Source organism: Oncorhynchus nerka, linkage group LG20, assembly GCF_034236695.1.
Source record: "Oncorhynchus nerka isolate Pitt River linkage group LG20, Oner_Uvic_2.0, whole genome shotgun sequence".
Taxonomy (NCBI): domain Eukaryota; kingdom Metazoa; phylum Chordata; class Actinopteri; order Salmoniformes; family Salmonidae; genus Oncorhynchus; species Oncorhynchus nerka.
Window position 1 is genome coordinate 46,349,928 of NC_088415.1, and position 19,822 is coordinate 46,369,749.

The 19,822-nt window shown below is 39.8% G+C and overlaps 1 pseudogene; it reads right to left on the reverse strand.

The window, feature by feature from the left end:
• The window catches only part of LOC115102611 (multiple epidermal growth factor-like domains protein 6), a 113,278-nt pseudogene that overhangs the window by 13,444 nt on the left and 80,012 nt on the right, over positions 1-19,822 (reverse strand).

Sequence of the window (19,822 nt, forward strand, 5' to 3'; positions counted from 1 at the left end):
AAACACGAACACTTTTAACTGCTGTCATCAAAGTGCTTCTTCTCGTCTGCACTGCGGCTTCTCGTATTCAACCGCTTGACAGAGCGCTTCCCCCTTGGATTGGAGCCAATAGCCTTCTGTAGGTTACACCACAAAAAAAACATGATTTATTAATTACGCTGTTATGATTAAGCATACACAAACACATCCACTGTTCTGATTACTGTCTTTTATCGATAAATAGAAATGAGAACAGAAGGCAACATCATAAAGATATTAGACTTGCAAAACAAAGTGCCTGTCAGCTTTCAAATAGGCTAACACAAATTCAAAATCAACAGAGCAAGAAACGGACAAATATAGCCTTAAACCTTTCAAAGAAATCTATAAACTATGCTCTCTTCTAATAAACAAATAGTGTGAATAACACAAAAAGATAGATATGCTATCTAGCCTATTTAACACTCACAATGTTTAAGCTATAAATTAAGAAATGATATCTCTCATAAACACATTGTAAAAAGCAAAGACATGCGACTGTATAGCACTCACAAAGTGTAAGCCAGGGTTTCCCAAATGATGGCCCGCGGGCCGAATTTGGCACACGGGTGATTTTATTTGGACCCCCAAGTTTTCTGAGCAAATAATTTATTTTTATTTTTTTTATTTTTGTTGGACATAAAATACTATAAAAACCCCAGCAAATCAGATTTTCATTTTGGAAATCTTTTCCAAAATATTCCCATGCATAACAGTGAGTATATTTTTTAAATATGAAGATATACTGTATTTGTTTTTTTCAAGTGAAGCGGCAGAGATGGTGGCAGGTTCCCGGTTGGGTGGAGTTAAGTACATTTTTGGACATTCCATTGGTCCTTGAGCAAAACCCCATCCAATCCAGGAGCATGCTGCTTGCAAATCGTGTCCACTCAGAGGGATGTTACCACCAAGAAAGGAAAAGGTCTACATCTCCAGTGTTGTTGTGTGCCAACTGCTGATTTTTTGGACATCTCAGGATAAGCCCAGCTGAAGAATAACACTATACTACAAAATGCTTTATATATGTGACTTGTTTGTACAGTTTCCCTTATTTGTTGTAGTTTTAAAACAAAATATAATTTCAAACAAATGTTATTGAAAGCTACATATAAATGTGTCTCAAATGTATCCTGTCATTTCAACAAATCTGTGATGTAGCTTGTGCTGGCACTGAATGCAATACAAGTAGGTTTGAGGGGGCTCTAGTCCCGTTTTTGAGAAGTTAATTTTCTTTCACTTTTGAGTTCCTGACTAACCCGAAAAGAAAGGACAAATAGTTTTTAAACTCATTTAAAAACATTGCTTTAAATGCAATTTCACCAGTGACACATTTGGATTTGGGATAGACTCTACTGTGTCTGTTCTTTGGACATTTCATAACGGAGTCATCATTTTAAACTGACCATTGCATGTTCAATAACTTTTGATCATAGTTTTTTTTTACCACTTTTGCTAAACAAAAAAAATAAAAAATTATCCTACAGACATCTTGAGAGACAAGCCTTACTTTTTTGTGCCTCAAGGAAAGATACGTTAACCATGTCAACTTACTGGAGTAAAAAGAGGAGAATCGTGAAGGGAGCTGAGAGGGATAAGCAGGAAATTGCGGCTGCAACGGCTGATGCTATTTCAAGTAATCACGGCATGGATACAACAGGCAACTGGGAAACTGCAACTTCTGTGCCACAGGAAAGAACCAACTCCTTTTTAGTAGAGGCTGACTGTGAGCCCTGTTATGACTTACCCTCAAACACTAAAGAAAGAGGAGATCAAATTGACATGGTGGGCTATTGACAACATCATTCCCCACAATGCACTCTCAAAACTATTGAAAATTCTCTCCAAGGATCATCCAAACCTGTCTAAAGACCTAAGAACCCTTCTGGAGACAGATTCAATTTAAACATCTTCTTTCCTGTATTATGTTGGAATATTGAGAGGAGAAACATGTCCATTTCTTCATGTAATCTGATTTGTTTTTCATTTAGTGCCATGGCAAAACCCAGCTGCAATGTACACACATAATTCTATTAGTCCCAGTGTAATGTAGTAAAACCTGGTGATTTTTGTCAGGGTAGAAATGCAAAGTATCCGTCTGGAAATGAGAAGACTGACTGGGGAAAACCTAAAGCTAAGGACTCAGCTTGCTAGTAAGGCAAGCAGCTAAGAACGTAACATCTAACATCTATTTACTGTAGCCTTTTTTATTTTATTTTATCTTTATTTAACCAGGCAAGTCAGTTAAGAACAAATTAAACATCAACTGCCTGTTCAGGGGCAGAACGACAGATTTGTTTTGAACTTGCAACCTTCCGGTTACTAGTGTGACACCCCTTAAACATGATGGTCTGCAATTGTTTTCAGGAGTGTGACAATGATTCACTCTTCTCCAGGGAAATGGGTCGGTTGGAGATTTGTCTTTGCCTGAGGTCATCCATTTACTGCTGAAGGACCGGCAAGACCTGGAGCTGCTAGAGACCATACTGACGTCCAGAAGCAACTTGTAAGCACACACAGAACTTTAACACATAAGGCATTTACATGAAATATATGACATTGTCAAAGACCCCAGCCACTCCAGTCAAAGACTGTTCTCTCTATTACCGCATGGCAAGCGGTACCGGAGTGCCAAGTCTAGGACAAAAAGGCTTCTCGACAGTTTTTACCCCCAAGCAATAAGACTCCTGAACAGGTAATCACATGGCTACCTGGACTATTTGCATTGTGTCCCACCCAACCCTTCTTTTTACGCTGCTGCTACTCTGTGTTAATCATAAATGCATAGTCACTTTAATTATACATTCATGTACATACTACCTCAATTGGGCTGACCAACCAGTGCTCCCAGTTCTATATGACCAATACAATTTAATTTAATTGATTTGTTGTCGCCTGTGTACCCAGATCCTGAAATCATTTTGCCCACACATAATCATTTAAAGTACTTTTCCAAAAATATGTTTTCATGCTTTTGCCATGACATCCAATATATAGAAAATATAATAATAATCTGTGATGGGGAGCAGGCATGTCTCTGGCTTGACACGGAGTTAAGAGGCTTGCCCCAAGGGGCAGCTGTGGTGTGACTAAAAACATCCTGTCGTGGGCCCTCTATCTGTTTAGCTGACAGGCAGATCTGCTGTCACACCGCAGAGCCATTACTCTGTCCACCAAGTGCTCTTTGGTGGGAATATCACATCTGGCAATATCTGAGAAAGTAGTTGGCTAGGTTGTTAAGTCAACTTTGGCTGATAGTTAGCTGTGTAATTGATATCTAACCATACATTTTATGTACAGGTTTATGAACTCTGTGAATGGCCGGCGTAAGTGTCCTTCCCTCAATAATAAGAGCTGATGAATAAAATATAGACCTACAGAAAGCGGAGACAGTTTTCTCTTCAACAGTAGCAAAAATGATTTGCTTGAAACAATGTTTTTCCCACGATTGCATTTTGAAATGTTGTGCAACCAGAAAGCATTTTTCTCTCCCACTACTCGAGCACACAAAGGGGAGAGAGTGGAAGTGAACTGTCAATAGGCTACAAAGCAGCAAGAAGTGGAGTCTAGACAACTCTCTGATTGACCAGTGGGCCATGTAGAAATGTTTTGGAAGCCACTTATTAATTCAACCAGTGAATAAAAAAGTATAAAAAAGAATAAAAAAGAAGCCATCCACCCTTGATGGGTGATTAGCAGGACAATGGAATCTTGTGGAGATGAGAACATGTGACAAGTATTGAGGGTGCCCTAAACAACTGAAATTCGGACTAAATTTGTTGTTCTGACTAAATGTTTTTAAGAATGTAACTGTAATCCAAGATCCAAGTAAAAAATGTTTTAAAGTAATCCAGGTTGATTACAGTTATTCTTAAAAACATCTGATTTCATCTAAAATTTGATCAGGGTTGGGTTGTAAGAGATTACATATAAATCAGGATTACATAATCCAATTACAAAAATTAAGAAACTGTAACGTTTGTCGTCTTCCTCCTCTGATGAGGAGTAAGAGAGATCGGACCAATTTGCAGCGTGGTGATTGTCCATTTTAATAAGTCAAACTGAACACTACCACATACAAAATAACAAAGTGAAACAAACAAACGGTCCCGTGTGGTACAAACACTAACACGGAAAATAATCACCCACAACTCAAAAGTGAAACCAGGCTACCTAAATATTGTTCTCAATCAGGGACAACGATAAACAGCTGCCTCTGATTGAGAACCATACCAGGCCAAACACAGAAATCCCAAAACATAGAAAAAGGAACATAAACAACCCACCCAACTCACGCCCTGACCATACTAAAACAAAGACATAGTAAAAGAACTAAGGTCAGAACGTGACAGTAACTGTAATCCGAGTAGACTTTTTTTTTTAAAGTAATCCAGTTACTTAATTTTTGTAATCCAGATTTATACATAATCTGTTACAACCCAACCCTGATTACACATTTAAATACACATGAAACAACATTGACAAGACATAGTAAAACACACACATACACACTCAGTAAATCAGGTCAGAGTACAAGAAGGTACAGGTCATAGGGCAACATGGTTAAGATTCTTGTTCCTTACCTGTCTGACAGTGCTGTCCTACCCAGCCTGGGCCACAGCTGCACTCTCCACTGCGACGGTCACACACACCACTGTTCAGACACGCACAGGGCTGAGCACAGTCCGCCCCAAACCAGCCATGGGCACACTCTGGGGATAGAAACAGAATCACCTTTATTCACCAAGTACATTTACACATACTCAAAATGTCACTTTGTGAAATGGTACTGCTAGTGATAGACAACATTTAGAGACAGAATACAGACAGGAGTTTACACAGAGTTAACATACATTATATACATTATATACAAATAGGTAGAGTGAACTAGAGAAAGAGAGACAAAGAAGGACTCATAAAAAAAGTCAGTGTTTTCTCTGCTACTGCACAGCTGTTGCCTAGTCTCTTTATCCCTACCTATATGTACATATCTATTACCTCGTGCCACAGCACATCAACTCGGTACAATGTATCTAACCAAGTTATCATTACTCATTGTGTATTTATTCCTCATGTTGTTATATTTCTATATTTTTCTTTCTGCATTGTTGGGAAGTAAGCATTTCGTTGTTAGCTAATACCTGTTGTTTAAGAAGAGTGACAAATAACATTTGATTTGATTTGAGAGCAAGAGGGAGGAAGAGAGAGGAGGAAGGGAGGAGAGCTAAAGAGGAGGGAGAGAAAGATAGTTAGGGGAGAGAGGAATGGTAAAACGACAGAGAGAATGGGACACATAGCAGGGGGAAAGAGAGAGAAAGGTGATCCAGTTGATTGTCTAAATAGATCGTTCAGAGTCGTTGACATAAATGCTCAGATTATAAGAGCTGTGAAATGACCTGCGATGCATCACATCTACCACAACCTTTCCTTGTGTGTGTGTAAACCCCACAGCACTTATTGCAGACGTTGTTCGAAATGTACTCATACACACAGGGGAGACCAGGAGGTTGAACTCTGACTTCTATTTAGAACTTATTGTATATAGAGACTTTCATACCATGTAACAAGCTCTAGACAGCACATAAAACGGGCAGATCAGTGTTTGTAGTTCTAAAGTAGAAGGAGAAATCAGAGGTTCCCTGAGTTGTGCTTGGCTCACAAGACATCAGGAATAACATCTGGCACAAATCAGACTGGATGTAATGGTGAGCAACCTAACGGAACAATTAACAAATGAATGACCATTTATTACAATGTATTTTTATACTGAACAAAAATATAAACGCAGTATGCAACAATTTTAAAGATTGTACTGAGTTACAGTTCTTAAAAGGAAATCAGTCAGTTTAAATAAATTCACTAGGCCCTAATCTATGCATTTCACATGACTGGGCAGGGGTGCAGCCATGGGTGGGCCTGGAAGGGCATAGGTCCACCCACTGGGGAGCCAGGCCCAGCCAATCAGAATGATTTTTTTCCCCTCAAAAGGGCTTTATTAGAGACAGAAATACTACTATCACCCCTACTCAGACGATCCCGCAAGTGAAGAAGCTGGATGTGGAGGTCCTGGGCTGGCGTGGTTACACGTGGTCTGCGGTTGTGAGGCCTGTTGGATTTACTGCCAAATTCTCTAAAACAACATTGGAGGCGGCTTATGGTAGATAAATGAATATTAAATGATCTAGCAACAGCTCTGTTGGACATTTCTGCAGTCATCATGCCAATTGCACACTCCCTCAAAACTTGAGACTTGAGATCTGTGGCATTGTGTTGTGTGATAAAACTGCATATTTTAGAGTGGCCTTTTATTGTCCCCAGGACAAGGTGCACCTGTGCAATGATCATGCTATTTAATCAGCTTCTTTATATGCTACACCTGTCAGGGGGATGGATTACCTTGGCAAAGGAGAAATGCTCACTAACAGGGATGTAAACATTTGTGCACACAATTTGAGAGATATAAGGTTTTTGTGGTATAGAACATTTCTGGGATCTTTTATTTCAGCTCATTAAACATGGGACTTTACATGTTGCATTTGTATTTTTGTTCAGGAAAGTTAATTGCACAGTTATTTCTGTACAGTAAAAGAAAGTTTGACCAATAGTTATGTTACTTTTCTACTGTAGTATACGGCAGACGTTTCGAGCCAAATTCCTGTTTTGTAGACTTAACTGTCGAAGAGTTGATATATTTCTGTGTGGTGAAGAGTGGTTTAGAGTTACACTGCCTTCAGAAAGTATTCCTACCCCTTGACCTATCCACATTTTGCTTCGTTACAGCCTGAATTTAAAATGTGTTCAATTGAGATTTGTTATCACTGGTCTACACACAATACTCCATAATGTAAAAGTGGAATAATGTTTTTCAAAATGCTTACAATAAGTATTCAATAAGTATTCGACCTCTTGTTATGGCAAGCCTAAATAAGTTCATGAGTAAAAATGTCCTTAACAAGTCACATAATAAGTTGCATGGACTCACTCTGTGTGCAATGATAGTGTTTAACATGATTTTTGAATGACAACCTCATCTCTGTATCCCTCACATAAAATGATCTGTAAGGTTCCTCAGTTGAGAAGTTTAACCACAAACACCAGGGAAGTTTTCCAATTCCTCGCAAAGAAGGCACCTATTGGTAAAATGGGTTAAAAAAAAGCACACATTGAATATCCCTTTGAGCATGGTGAAGTTATTAATTACACTTTGGATGGTGTATCAATACACACAGTCACTACAAAGATACAGGTGTCCTTCCTAACTCAGTTTCCGGAGTTGAAGGAAACCACTCAGGTATTTCACGAGGCCAAAGGGGATTTTAAAGCAGTTAGAGTTTAATGGCTGTGATAGCAGAAAACCGAGAATGGATCAGCAACATTGTTGTAAGGACCGGTGCCGGGGAGAAGCAGGTATGGGGAGTTGAACATTTAATGCGGAACAGGACAGGAACAGCGTCAGTACACGGGTATACAAAGACATATGAACATTAATGAAAGAAACAGGGAACAGAACAGGGAACCAGACAGATATAGGGAAGGTAATGACAGAGGTGATTTAATCCAGTTGAGTCCAATAATCGCTGATGTGCGTGATGGGGGAAGGCAGGTGTGTGTAATGATGATGGCAGGAGTGCGCAATGCTGGGGAGCCTGGCACCCTCGAGCGCCAGGGGGGAAGAGCGGGAGCAGGCGTGATGAGTGTAGTTACTCCACAATACTAACCTAATTGACAGTGAAAAGAAGAAAGCCTGGGCAGAAGAAAAATATTCCAAAACATGCATCCTGTTTGCAACAAGGCACTAACGTAATACTGTGTTATGCTTGGGGAAAATCCAATACAACACATTTCTGAGTACCACTCTCCATATTTTCAAGCATAGTGATGGCTACATCATGTTATGGGTATATTTGTAATTGTTAAGGACTGGGAAGTTTTTCAGGATAAAAAATTCACCGAAATGGAGCTAAGCACAAGCAAAATCCTAGAGGAAACCCTGGTTTAGTCTACTTTCCACCAGACACTGGGATATTAATTCATTAAGGCCACATCTACACTGGAGTTGCTTACCAAGAAAACAGTGAATGTTCCCAAGTGGCAGAGTTACAGTTTTGACTTAAATTTACTTGAAAATCTATGACAAGACGTGAAAATGGTTGTCTAGCAATGATCAACAACCACTTTGACAAAGATTTGAATATTTTTTTTATACCCAAATTGATCTGCCTGTAGCTCAGGACCTGAAGCAAGGATAGGCAATACTTGATACCATTTGTACGGAAACACTTTGAAGTTTGTGGAAATGTGAAATTAATGTAGGAGAATATAACAGATTAGATCTAGCAAAGATAATACAAACAAACAAAAAGTGTTTTCTATTATTATTATTTTTGTTCAATCATTTTTGAAATGCAAGAGAAAGGCCATACTATAATATTGACCATGGCTCATTGGAAAATGTACAGGTAATATAGCGAATATTTTGGGGATTGGGGGATATTGAGCGGAGTTTCATTCATTCATTCAACACTGGCAATGTTATCTGGAACATGTTATGATCTTTAGTCTTACTGTAGGCCTATTTCTCACATGATATGGAACTGTTACATGTATTTTTACACAAAAAGCTCAATAGATATTGGATGTGAAAGTGAGGTCCAAACGCCAGACCACTCAACTGAAGTGAATGCAGAGTATATGCAAATCTTGATGTGCTATTTTGGCCCATTCCATGTGAATTATTCAATAACTTTTGTATTTGTGTTACACTGTTGTTTTTTTTGCTATGTTTGAGGAACTAGAACTAGAATGCAACTATTGCATTAGTGTCCAGTTTTAAAATTCTTTCTTCCATCAACCGATATCAGCTTGTTGTGTACATAGGCTGTCCCTCATGCCCAATGAACTAATCAGCATAGCATGAGAGCACAACAACAGTCAATCCCTTTTAATCCTACTACCTCTTTAATCAACATTCATTCATTTTATGTTGGTCTTTATTTAAGGACGGCGAGGACAAACCCAGCTTGCTGCTTTCCTTTCACACAGAGCCCAGACCTATAGCGTCAATGTGTCCTGGTTGTGACAGTGGAGCCCTTGTGTGAAGGCCTACAGCAGGACCCAGAGATGGCATCAGTAAAGCAGGAAGAATGCAATCCAAGACTGGATGTCATCAACAAAGATGAAGAAATGGACAAGTCCCCGTGTCACAAAACCAGACGCCGGGAGGACAAGATCATTTATTCAGGTGCCTTGTAGAGGAAGATGTTCGACGTATTGTACTTTTCAGAAAGAAACGAATCATCTGATCATTGTGACCCATTTGGAAAATATGTAGCTTCTCTCTTGAAAACGTTGAGTGTCGAAAGAAGATGTCATGCACAAGAGGAAATGTTGAGATTGTTATATTGGTACACGTCTGAGCAATACACTGAAAACAACCTCTGTAGTCAAACACTGGGGCTGAATGTCAACATTAAAGATGAAGAGGAAAGTGAGAAGATAGGAGGATTGGATCATGGTAAGAACCAGTTTTATCTAGAGCAGTTTGGTTTCCTCCAGATATCACCTGTCATTGTGTGAGCTGGTAACCTATTTCCTGTCACAGACTTGTGATTTGACATCAACTTTCTCGAAGCCAATACTTGTTTTATTCACTGTATGGCAGTCGGTAGTTTACATTTATTACCATATCGGGATGGGAAGAAATGACAACGTATGTTTTTTTCTGATCGCTCTGTTTTGCCTCCCCCAATAACCCGCTTCCCTTGTCATGTAAAGCCCACTTACAGTAAATGCACTTGTATATCACACCAACTGACTTGCTATTCAGATGTCATTCACACAGGAGAGAGATATCTTCAGGTCCAGGATCCAGAGGTGGCATCAGAGAAGCTGGAAGACTGCAGTCAAACACTGGGCTTGAATGTCATCATTAAAGGATGAAGGTGATGAAGAGGAGGAGAAAGGGAAGAGTGATCATTTAGTTTCTCATGGTAAGAACACACATGAGGGAGTAAACAATTATTATCTTGCCATTCAATGAGAGAGGTACATTTATCTCATGCTACTCGTACGATGTGCGATAGATGCAACTGTTTGAATCATTTAGGAGTGAAATAAGTTGATTCTTTGCCACGTGTTTCAGCTGCTCTTTTTTCTGTTGTTATTCACACAGGAGAGCCACTTAACTCCTCTGACAAAGTGGAGGCGGCTTCTCCATCCAAAGAGCAACACACGGAAGCTCACAGCGCTAAGAGGTCTCACTGCATTTGTTGTGAGAGTTTCCAGTTCTCATGGCATCTTGAGGACACTTGAAAATGCATAGTGGAGAGAAGCCTTACTCCTGCTCTGATTGTGGAGGTAGATTTGCTAGACAATATAATTTAAGAGTACACCAACAAATACACACTGGCTTTACTCCTGCTCAGATTATGGGAAGTGCTTCACAACTTCCATTAATCTGTTCTCTCATCAGAGGGTGCACACTGGAGTGAAGCCTCCCCACTGCTCTGAGTGTGGAAAGAGCTTCTCTCAATTGGGTTCGTTAATTATCACAAGCTAACATGCACAGCAGATAATCCTTACCACTGCTCTGATTGTGGAAATAGATTTGCTAGACAAGTTCATTTAAAAGTACACCAGTGAAAAAAAATACTGGAGAGAAGCCTTACCACTGCTCTGACCATGGCGCGAGATTCTCTCAATTGGCTAAGTTTTAAAAAATCACAAGCATCGTATTCACACAGGACAGACACCTAAGGCTTCAACGCCTCATATTTATAACAGTTCATCAGAGAGTACTCCTTACCACTGCTCAGAGTGCAGGAAGAGTTTCTCTAATCCTAAAAATGTAAAAAGTTCACTAACAAATACACACTGGTAAAAAGCCTTACCTTTGCTCTAAATGAGGCAATTTGTGAAACATCTAGAGCATATTAAGACATTATATAAGCCATCCTGCTGTAGGCCACTAGTCACCCAAGTCATAGATTGTTCTCTCTGCTACCACACGACAAGGGGTACCGGAGCACCAAGTCTATGTCCAAAAGGCTCCATAACAGCTTAACAGCTCAATTTTTTCTAAGGTAGTGCAAGTGCCAAACGCACATTAGTTTGCAATTTTAGCTTGTAAAAATCTGCACTCTGGCAGTTTTTCTACCCCATGCGCAAGGTTCAGCAATTTACCTATCTGATATTAGTTCGATTGGGCTGAGGTGTGGGGCAGGCAACTTTTGAGGTGTGTCCTTGAAAACAAGCTCAAAAGTGACCATTTCATGCATATCAGGAGATCTAAGACTAACGAAAAGCAGGTCTTATTGTTAACACTTATTTGTAAGTCGCTCTGGATAAGAGCGTCTGCTAAATGACTTAAATGTAAATGTAATGGCATGGATTTTGTGAGTGGAAGCGACACCTATCCAGCTGTAACGCGGTGCCCTTGTTCTCATGGAACAAGACAGGAAATGTGTTTTTTTGTGCCGGTAACCATCGTATTAATAAACACACAAAAATGTTTTTTTTTCTCTCCATTTGGTTTCATTTGATTAAAAACCAAGCATTTAGCCTCCCCTCAATGAAGGCAATTGTCTTGTCCTGCCCAATGTGTTCACCAAGTAGCCATGTCTATCATTAAAGGGTTTGATTCATGAGACTGCGTTGAAATACATCTTAATCACCAAAGCTTTATTAAAAGAGCAGCAAAACAGTGAGCAGACATCCCATTTTGTGTAGGCCTAGTAGTGGTTTATTTTTTGGGTTTATTTTATTTCTTATTTTAGCCAGCTCCCATTTTGGTTGTGTGTAAAAACCACTCTGCGTAGGTTACATCTGTCCATATGCCACTCAATAAATGAGAGATGAGATGATGTTGGTGACCATTGTATTTAGAACTTATTATCCTGTAACAATTGCCTTTGGAAAGTATTCAAACCACTTGACTTTTTCCACATTTTGTTACGTTACAGCCTTATTCTTAAATTGATTTTTTTAAATCCCTCATCTATCTACACACAATATCCTATAATGTAAAAGCAAAAAACAGGTTTTTAGAAATGTTTGCTAATTTATTTTAAAAAATAAAAATGGAAATATCATATTTCCATAAGTATTCAGACCCTTTACTCTGTACTTTGTTGAAGCACCTTTGGCAGCGATTACAGCCTCGAGTCTTCTTGGGTATGACGCTAGAAGCTTGGCACACCTGTATTTGGGGAGTTTCTCCCATTCTTCTCTGCAGATCCTCTCAAGCTCTGTCAGGTTGGATGGGGAGCGTTGCTGCACAGTTATTTTCAGGTCTCTCCAGAGATGTTTAATCATGTTTGTATTTGTATTTAAAGCAGCAGCTACTCTTCCTGGGGTCCAGCAAAATTAAGGCAGTTTGTACAATTTAAAAAACATTACAATACATTCACAGATTTCACAACACACTGTGTGCCTTCAGGCCTCTACTCCACCACTACCACATATCTACAGTACTAAATCCATGTGTATGTATAGTGCGAACGTTATCGTGTGTGTGTGTGTGTGTGTGTGTGTGTGTGTGTGTGTGCCAATGTTTGTGTTGCTTCACAATCCCCGCTGTTCCATACGTTTTTTTAAATCACATTTTACTGCTTGCATCAGTTACTTGATGTGGAATAGAGTTCCATGTAGTCATGGCTCTATGCAGTACTGTGTGCCTCCCATAGTCTGTTCTGGACTTGGGGACTGTGAAGTGATCTCTTGTGGCATGTCTTGTGGGGTATGCATGAGTGTCCGAGCTGTGTGCCAGTAGTTTAGACAGACAGCTCGGTGCATTCAACATGTCAATACCTCTCATAAATAAAGTAGTTATGAAGTCAATCTCTCCTCCACTTTCAGCTAGGAGAGATTGACATGCATATTATTAATATTAGCTCCCTGTGTACATCCAAGGGCCAGCCGTGCTGCCCTGTTCTGAGCCAATTGCAATTTTCCTAAGTCCTTTTTTGTGGCACCTGACCACACGACTGAACAGTAGTCAAGGTGCGACACAACTAGGGCCTGTAGGACCTGCCTTGTTGATAGTGTTGTTAAGAAGGCAGAGCATTGCTTTATTATAGACAGACTTCTCCCCATCTTAGCTACTACTGCATCAATATGTTTTGTCCATGACAGTTTACAATCTAGGGTTACTCCAAGCAGTTTAGTCTTCTCAACTTCTCAATTCCCACATTATTTACTACAAGATTTAGTTGAGGTTTAGGGTTTAGTGAGTGTTTTTTCATCCAAAGACAATGCTTTTAGTTTTATAAATATTTAGGGCTAACTTATTCCTTGCCACCCACTCTGAAACTAACTGCAGCTCTTTGTTGAGTGTTGCAGTCATTTTAGTCGCTGTAGTAGCTGACATGTATAGTGGTGAGTCATCCGCATACATAGATACTCTGGCTTTAATCAAAGTCAGTGGCATGTCGTTAGTAAAAATGGAAAAAATCAAGGGGCCTAAACAGCTACCCTGGGGAATTCCTGATACTAACTGGATTATATTTGAGAGGCTTCCATTAAAGAACACCCTCTGTGTTCTGTAAGACAAGTAACTCTTTATCCACATTATAGAGGGGGTATAAAGCCATGATGAAGACAGCTTGGCTGTCGAAATGTTGGTATTACATTTTTGCATATGAGCTCCTAGAGTGTGCGACTATCTTTTATTTTCGGGTATAAAGCCATAACACATACGTTTTTCCAGCAGCAGACTATGATCGATAATGTCAAAATCTGCAATGAAGTTTAACAAGACAGCCCACACAATCATTGTGTCATCAGCCAATCATCAGTCATTTGTGTAAGTGCTGTGCTTGTTGAGTGTCCTTCCCTATTAGCATGCTGAAATTCTGTTGTCAATTTGTTTATTGTGAAATAGCATTGTATCTGGTCAAACACCATTTTTTCCAGAAGTGTACTAAGGGTTGGTAACAGGCTGTTTGAGCCTGTAAAAGGGGGCTTTACTATCTTGGGTAGTGGAATGACTTTAGCTTCTCTCCAGACCTGAGGGCACACGCTCTCTAGTAGGCTTAAATTGAAGACGTGGAAAATAGGAGTGGCAATATCGTCTGCTATTATGCTCAGTAATTATCCATCCAGATTGTCAGACCCCGGCGGCTTGTCATTGTTGATAGACAACAATCATTTTTTCACCTCTTCCACACTGACTTACGGAATTCAAAAGTACAATTCTTGTCTTTCATAATTTGGTCTGATATTCTTGGATGTGTAGTGTCAGCATTTGTTGCTAGCATGTCATCCCTAAGTTTTCTTATCTTGCCAATTAAAAAGTCATTAAAAGTAGTTTGCAATATCAGTCGACTTTGTGATGAATGAGCCCTCTGATTCAAGGAGCCGAGTTGGCTTCATTTCCCAAAATTTCATTTAAGGTGACCCAAAGCTTTTTACTATCATTCTGTATATAATTTATCTTTGTTTCATAGTGTAGTTCATTTAAAAAAATGTATTTAGTTTAGTCACCTGATTCCTTAATTTGCAGTACGTTTGCCAATCAGTTGGGCTGCCAGACTTAATTGCCATACCTTTTGCCTCATCCCTCTAAACCATACAATTTTTCAATTCCTCATCAATCAAAGGGAATTTAACAGTTTTTACAGTCATTTTCTTAATGGGTGGGTGCTTATTAGTAACTGGAATGAGGCATTTCATAAATAAGTGCAGTGCTGGTTGCTCCTCACTACACACCACAGACCAGCAAATATTCTTTACATCATCAACATATGAATCACTTCAAAACGTCTTGTATGACCTCTTATACACTATATTAGACCCAGCCTTTGGAACTTTGGTTTTCCTAGACATGGCTAGTATGTTGTGATCACTAACTCCTATGGATTTGGATACCGTTTTAAATCAAATATCTGCAGTGTTAGTAAAGATGTGATCAATACATGTTGATTATTTAATTCCTGTCCTGTTTGTAACTACCCTGGTAGATTTATTGGCAACCTGATCCAGGTAGCAGGCATTGGTTACAGTTTTAATTTTTTTCTTGAGTGTACAGCTTGATGATAGCCAGTCAATATTTAAATCACCCAGAAAATAGACTTTTCTGTTGATATCACATACATTATCAAGCATTTCACACATATTATCCAGATACTGACTGTTAGCACTTGGTAGCCTATAGCAGCTTCCCACAATAATGGGCTTTAGGTGAGGCAGATGAACCTGTAGCCATATTACTTCAACAGTATTTCACATTAGATCATCTCTAAGCTTTACAGGAATGTAGTTCTTAATATAGACCGCAACACCGCCTCCGTTGGCATTTCTGTCTTTTCGGTAGATGTTATAACCATGTATTGCTACCATTGTATCATCAAAGGTATTATCTAAGTGAGTTTCAGAGATAGTGAGAAAATGAATGTCATCTGTTACAAGCAAGTTTTTGACTTCATGGACCTTGTTTCTTAGGCTACATATGTTAATATGGGCTATTGTTAGCACTTTTCTGGGTTGCTTGATTGTTTTTAATGGTTCACAGTTTCAACTGTTCTGCCTTACTATTATTCGACCATGCTGGTCATTTATGAACATTTGAACATCTTGGCCATGTTCTGTTATAATCTCCACCCGGCACAGCCAGAAGAGGACTGGCCACCCCACATATGCTCTCTCTAATTCTCTCTTGCTTTCTCTCTCTCGGAGGACCTGAGCACTAGGACCGTGCCCCAGGACTACCTGACATGATGACTCCTTGCTGTCCCCAGTCCACCTGACTGTGCTGCTGCTCCAGTTTCAACTGTTCTGCCTTATTATTATTCGACCATGCTGGTCATTTATGAACATTTGAACATCTTGGCCATGTTCTGTTATAATCTCCACCCGGCACAGCCAGAAGAGGACTGGCCACCCCACATAGCCTGGTTCCTCTCTAGGTTTCTTCCTAGGTTTTGGCCTTTCTAGGGAGTTTTTCCTAGCCACTGTGCTTCTACACCTGCATTGCTTGCTGTTTGGGGTTTTAGGCTGGGTTTCTGTACAGCACTTTGAGATATCAGCTGATGTTCGAAGGGCTATATAAATACATTTGATTTGATTTGATTTGGTTTACTGGGAAGCTTATCAGAGGTAGACTTATTCATGTTATTTACATTGGAGCTGATAGTGCAGGGTGAGCCATTTTTCAGAACACAGAATTGATGTTCAGAGGATGTTCTTTTATGTACACCATTTACTTTTATTTTATGTGATCACAGCTGTAACTATTATCCACCTATACCCAGAGATGACTTGCACTAGAGTTTGATTACTGTCCAATGACTTTAACTAGTACCTTAAATCTACTGACATGGAACTGCCATGGTCTAGGTCATGCAATCAAATGGAAAAAGATACTATGTACTCTTAAAAAGGAAAAAGCAGACATTGTGCTATTAGAAGAGACACACCTCTATGATGCCGAACATGATATACTCTGCAGAGCTTGGGTGGGAAAGGTGTATTTCTTGTCTTTCAAATCAAACAGTAGAGGCACAGCCATACTTATAAATAAGCATGTTCCATTGATAATTAACAAAAACATCTGATCCGGAGGGGAGATTTATTCTGAGAACTGGGTCACTGTGTGGGCAACCAATTACCATCTTAAATACAGTTGAAGTTGGAAGTTTACATACACTGAGGTTGGAGTCATTAAAACTATTTTTAACCACTCCACACATTTCTTGTTAACAAACTATAGTTTTGGCAATCCGGTTAGGACATCTACTTTGTGCATGACACAAGTAATGTTTCCAACAATTTTTTACAGACAGATTATTTCACTTATAATTCACTGTATCACAATTCCAGCGGGTCAGAAGTTTACATACACTAAGTTGACTGTGCCTTTAAACAGCTTGGAAAATTCCAGAAAATCATGTCATGGCTTTAGAAGCTTCTGAAAGGCTAGTTGACATCATTTGAGTCAATTGGAGGTGTACCTGTGGATGTATTTCAAGGCCTACCTTCAAACTCAGTGCCTCTTTGTTTGACATCATGGTAATATCAGCCAAGTAGACATCCACAATTCTGGTTCATCATTGGGAGCAATTTCCAAACTCCTGAAGGTACCACATTCATCTGTACAAACAATAGTACGCAAGTATTAACACCATGGGACCACGCAGCCGTCATACCACACAGGAAGGAGACACGTTCTGTCTCCTAGAGATGTGCAAATAAAAAAAAGTGCAAATCAATCCCAGAACAACAACAAAGGACCCTTTGAAGATGCTGGAGGAAACAGGTACAAAAGTATCTATATCCCCAGTAAAACTAGTTCTATATCGACATAACATGAAAGGCCGCTCAGCAAGGAAGAAACCACTGTTCCAAAATCAGCAGAAAAAAGCCAGAGTACGGTTTGTAATTGCACATGGGGACAAAGATTGTACATTTTGGAGAAATGTCCTCTGGTCTTGATGAAACAAAAATAGAACTGTTTGCCCATAATGACCATCGTTATGTTTGGAGGAAAAAGGGGGAGGCTTGCAAGCCGAAGAACACCATCCCAACCGTGAAGCACCGGGGTGGCAGCATCATGTTGTGTTGGTGCCTTGCTGCAGGAGGGACTGGTGCACTTCCTAAAATAGATGGCATCATGAGGCGTGAAAATTATGTGGATATATTGAAGCAACATCTTAAGACATCAGTCAGGAAGTTAAAGCTTGGTCGCAAATGTGTCTTCCAAATGGACATTGACCCCAAGCATACTTCTGAAGTTGTGGCAAAATGGCTTAAGGACAACAAAGTCAAGTTATTGGAATGGCCATCACAAAGCCCTGACCTCAATCCCATAGAAAATTTGTGGGCAGAACTAAAAAAAGTGTGTGCGAACAAGGAGGCCTAAAAACCTGACTCAGTTACACCAGCTTTATCAGGAGGAATGGGCCAAAATGCACACAACTTATTGTGGGAAGCTTGTGGAAGGTTACCTGAAATGGATGACCCTAGTTATAAACAATTTAAAGGCAATGCTCCCAAAAACGTATTGGGTGTATGTAAACTTCTGACCCACTGGGAATGTGATGAAAGAAATAAAAGCTGAAATAAATCATTCTCTCTACTATTATTCTGACATTTCACATTCTTAAAATAAAGTGATGATCCTAACTGACCTAAGGCAGGGAAGTTTTACTAGGATTAAATGTCAGGAATTGTGAAAAACTGAGTTTAAATGTATTTGGCTAAGGTGTATGTAAACGTCCGACTTCAACTGTAAGCCCCTAACACAGATACTCCTGCTTTCATGTCAAAAATGATAACCCTGTTCAATGAGCATCGTGTTTCCTTTGGAGTGGTGGCTGGACAACCCTGGACAAATCATCTAAAGCCCCCACAACAAACCCTATATCTGATGTTGAACTCTTACTAAAGAGATGGGACTGATAGATATCTGGAGAGAGACTAATTTCTCATCTATGGACTATACATACTACTCTAATGTCCATCTCGAATAGATTCCAGTTTTACAGTCGGACCCCATAGCACTTTCAGATCACATTTGTCCACCTCCACTTTGACCATCCCGAGGTCAAAGAGCTGAAAATTTAACACGTCCATGTTATCAAACAAAGCTTTCCATACATTGGTTACTACATGGATAGACAACTACACGCAAGACAACAAAGACTCTCCTGTTTCTCCAGCCACAATGTGGGACACTGCCAAAGCCACACTAAGAGGTCATCTAATTGCATATGCTTCCTCTAACAAAAAAGCAATGGAAGCACACAGATTAGATCTTGAGAGGGAGCTGGAACGCTGTGAAAAGGTACAATCCACAGACAGCGCCTCCTGGAGTCAACTTAAAGCAGCCAAAGCCAAACTGAACTTGCACTATACTCGGGAGATTAAAAAGAGTTGTATTTACAAAACAGAAATACCACACGTATAGCAATAGGCCCAGTAGATTGAGAGAGCAGTCAGAGCGTAAAATCATGGCTCTCCGAACAGCAGATGACGAGGTCACATATGATCCAAATAAGATAAATGTAACTTTCATGATTTTTACTGCAAACTATATACTTCTGAGAGAAAACATACGGATGCATAACTCCATTCCTAACAAGTCCCCAGGCCCAGATGGATTTCCCAAAGAGTTCTACAAAGCTTTTGGTCCCAGTTTAGCCCTATTTTCATGCCAATGGCTGGTTGATTGTTTGCAAAAACTGAGCTCTCCCAGACTCTATGTACACAGCCCGCAATTACAGTGTTGCTCGTCCTTCCGGACCATAAGCTTTTTGGATTTCAACAAAAAAATAATTACCAAATTACTTGCTAAAAGACTAAACACTCTTCTTCCCAAAATAATAAAAGCGGACCAAACTGGACAAGTAGTTATTTGATAACATTCGCCGTCTTTTTGATATTATAGATCAAGTAAACGCACAGAAGACCTTTGTCCTGCTGGCTTCACCGGATGCTGAGAAGGTGTCCGACAGGATGGAGTGGAGCTTTCTGTTCTCAGTCTTAGAAAAGTTCAGTATGGGCCCAAACTTTATTAAATGGATGAAGTCCCTATACTGTCATCCAAATACCATGGTGACTACTAATGGTCTGAATTCTGATAGATTCCCTTTGGGACGTGGCACAAGACAAGGATGCTCGCTGTCCCCGTGCTCTATTTGTTGGGGGCGGAGCCTTTGGCAGAGTTGACAAGGAGCAATCCAGTTTTATGGGTGTTTCTGCAGGCGGCCTGCAGCACAAGATTTTGCTCTACATGGATGATGTCTTGCTCTACATATCCAACCCTGAGAAATCCCTCCCATTTTAGACTCAATTGCTCAGTACGGCAAGGACA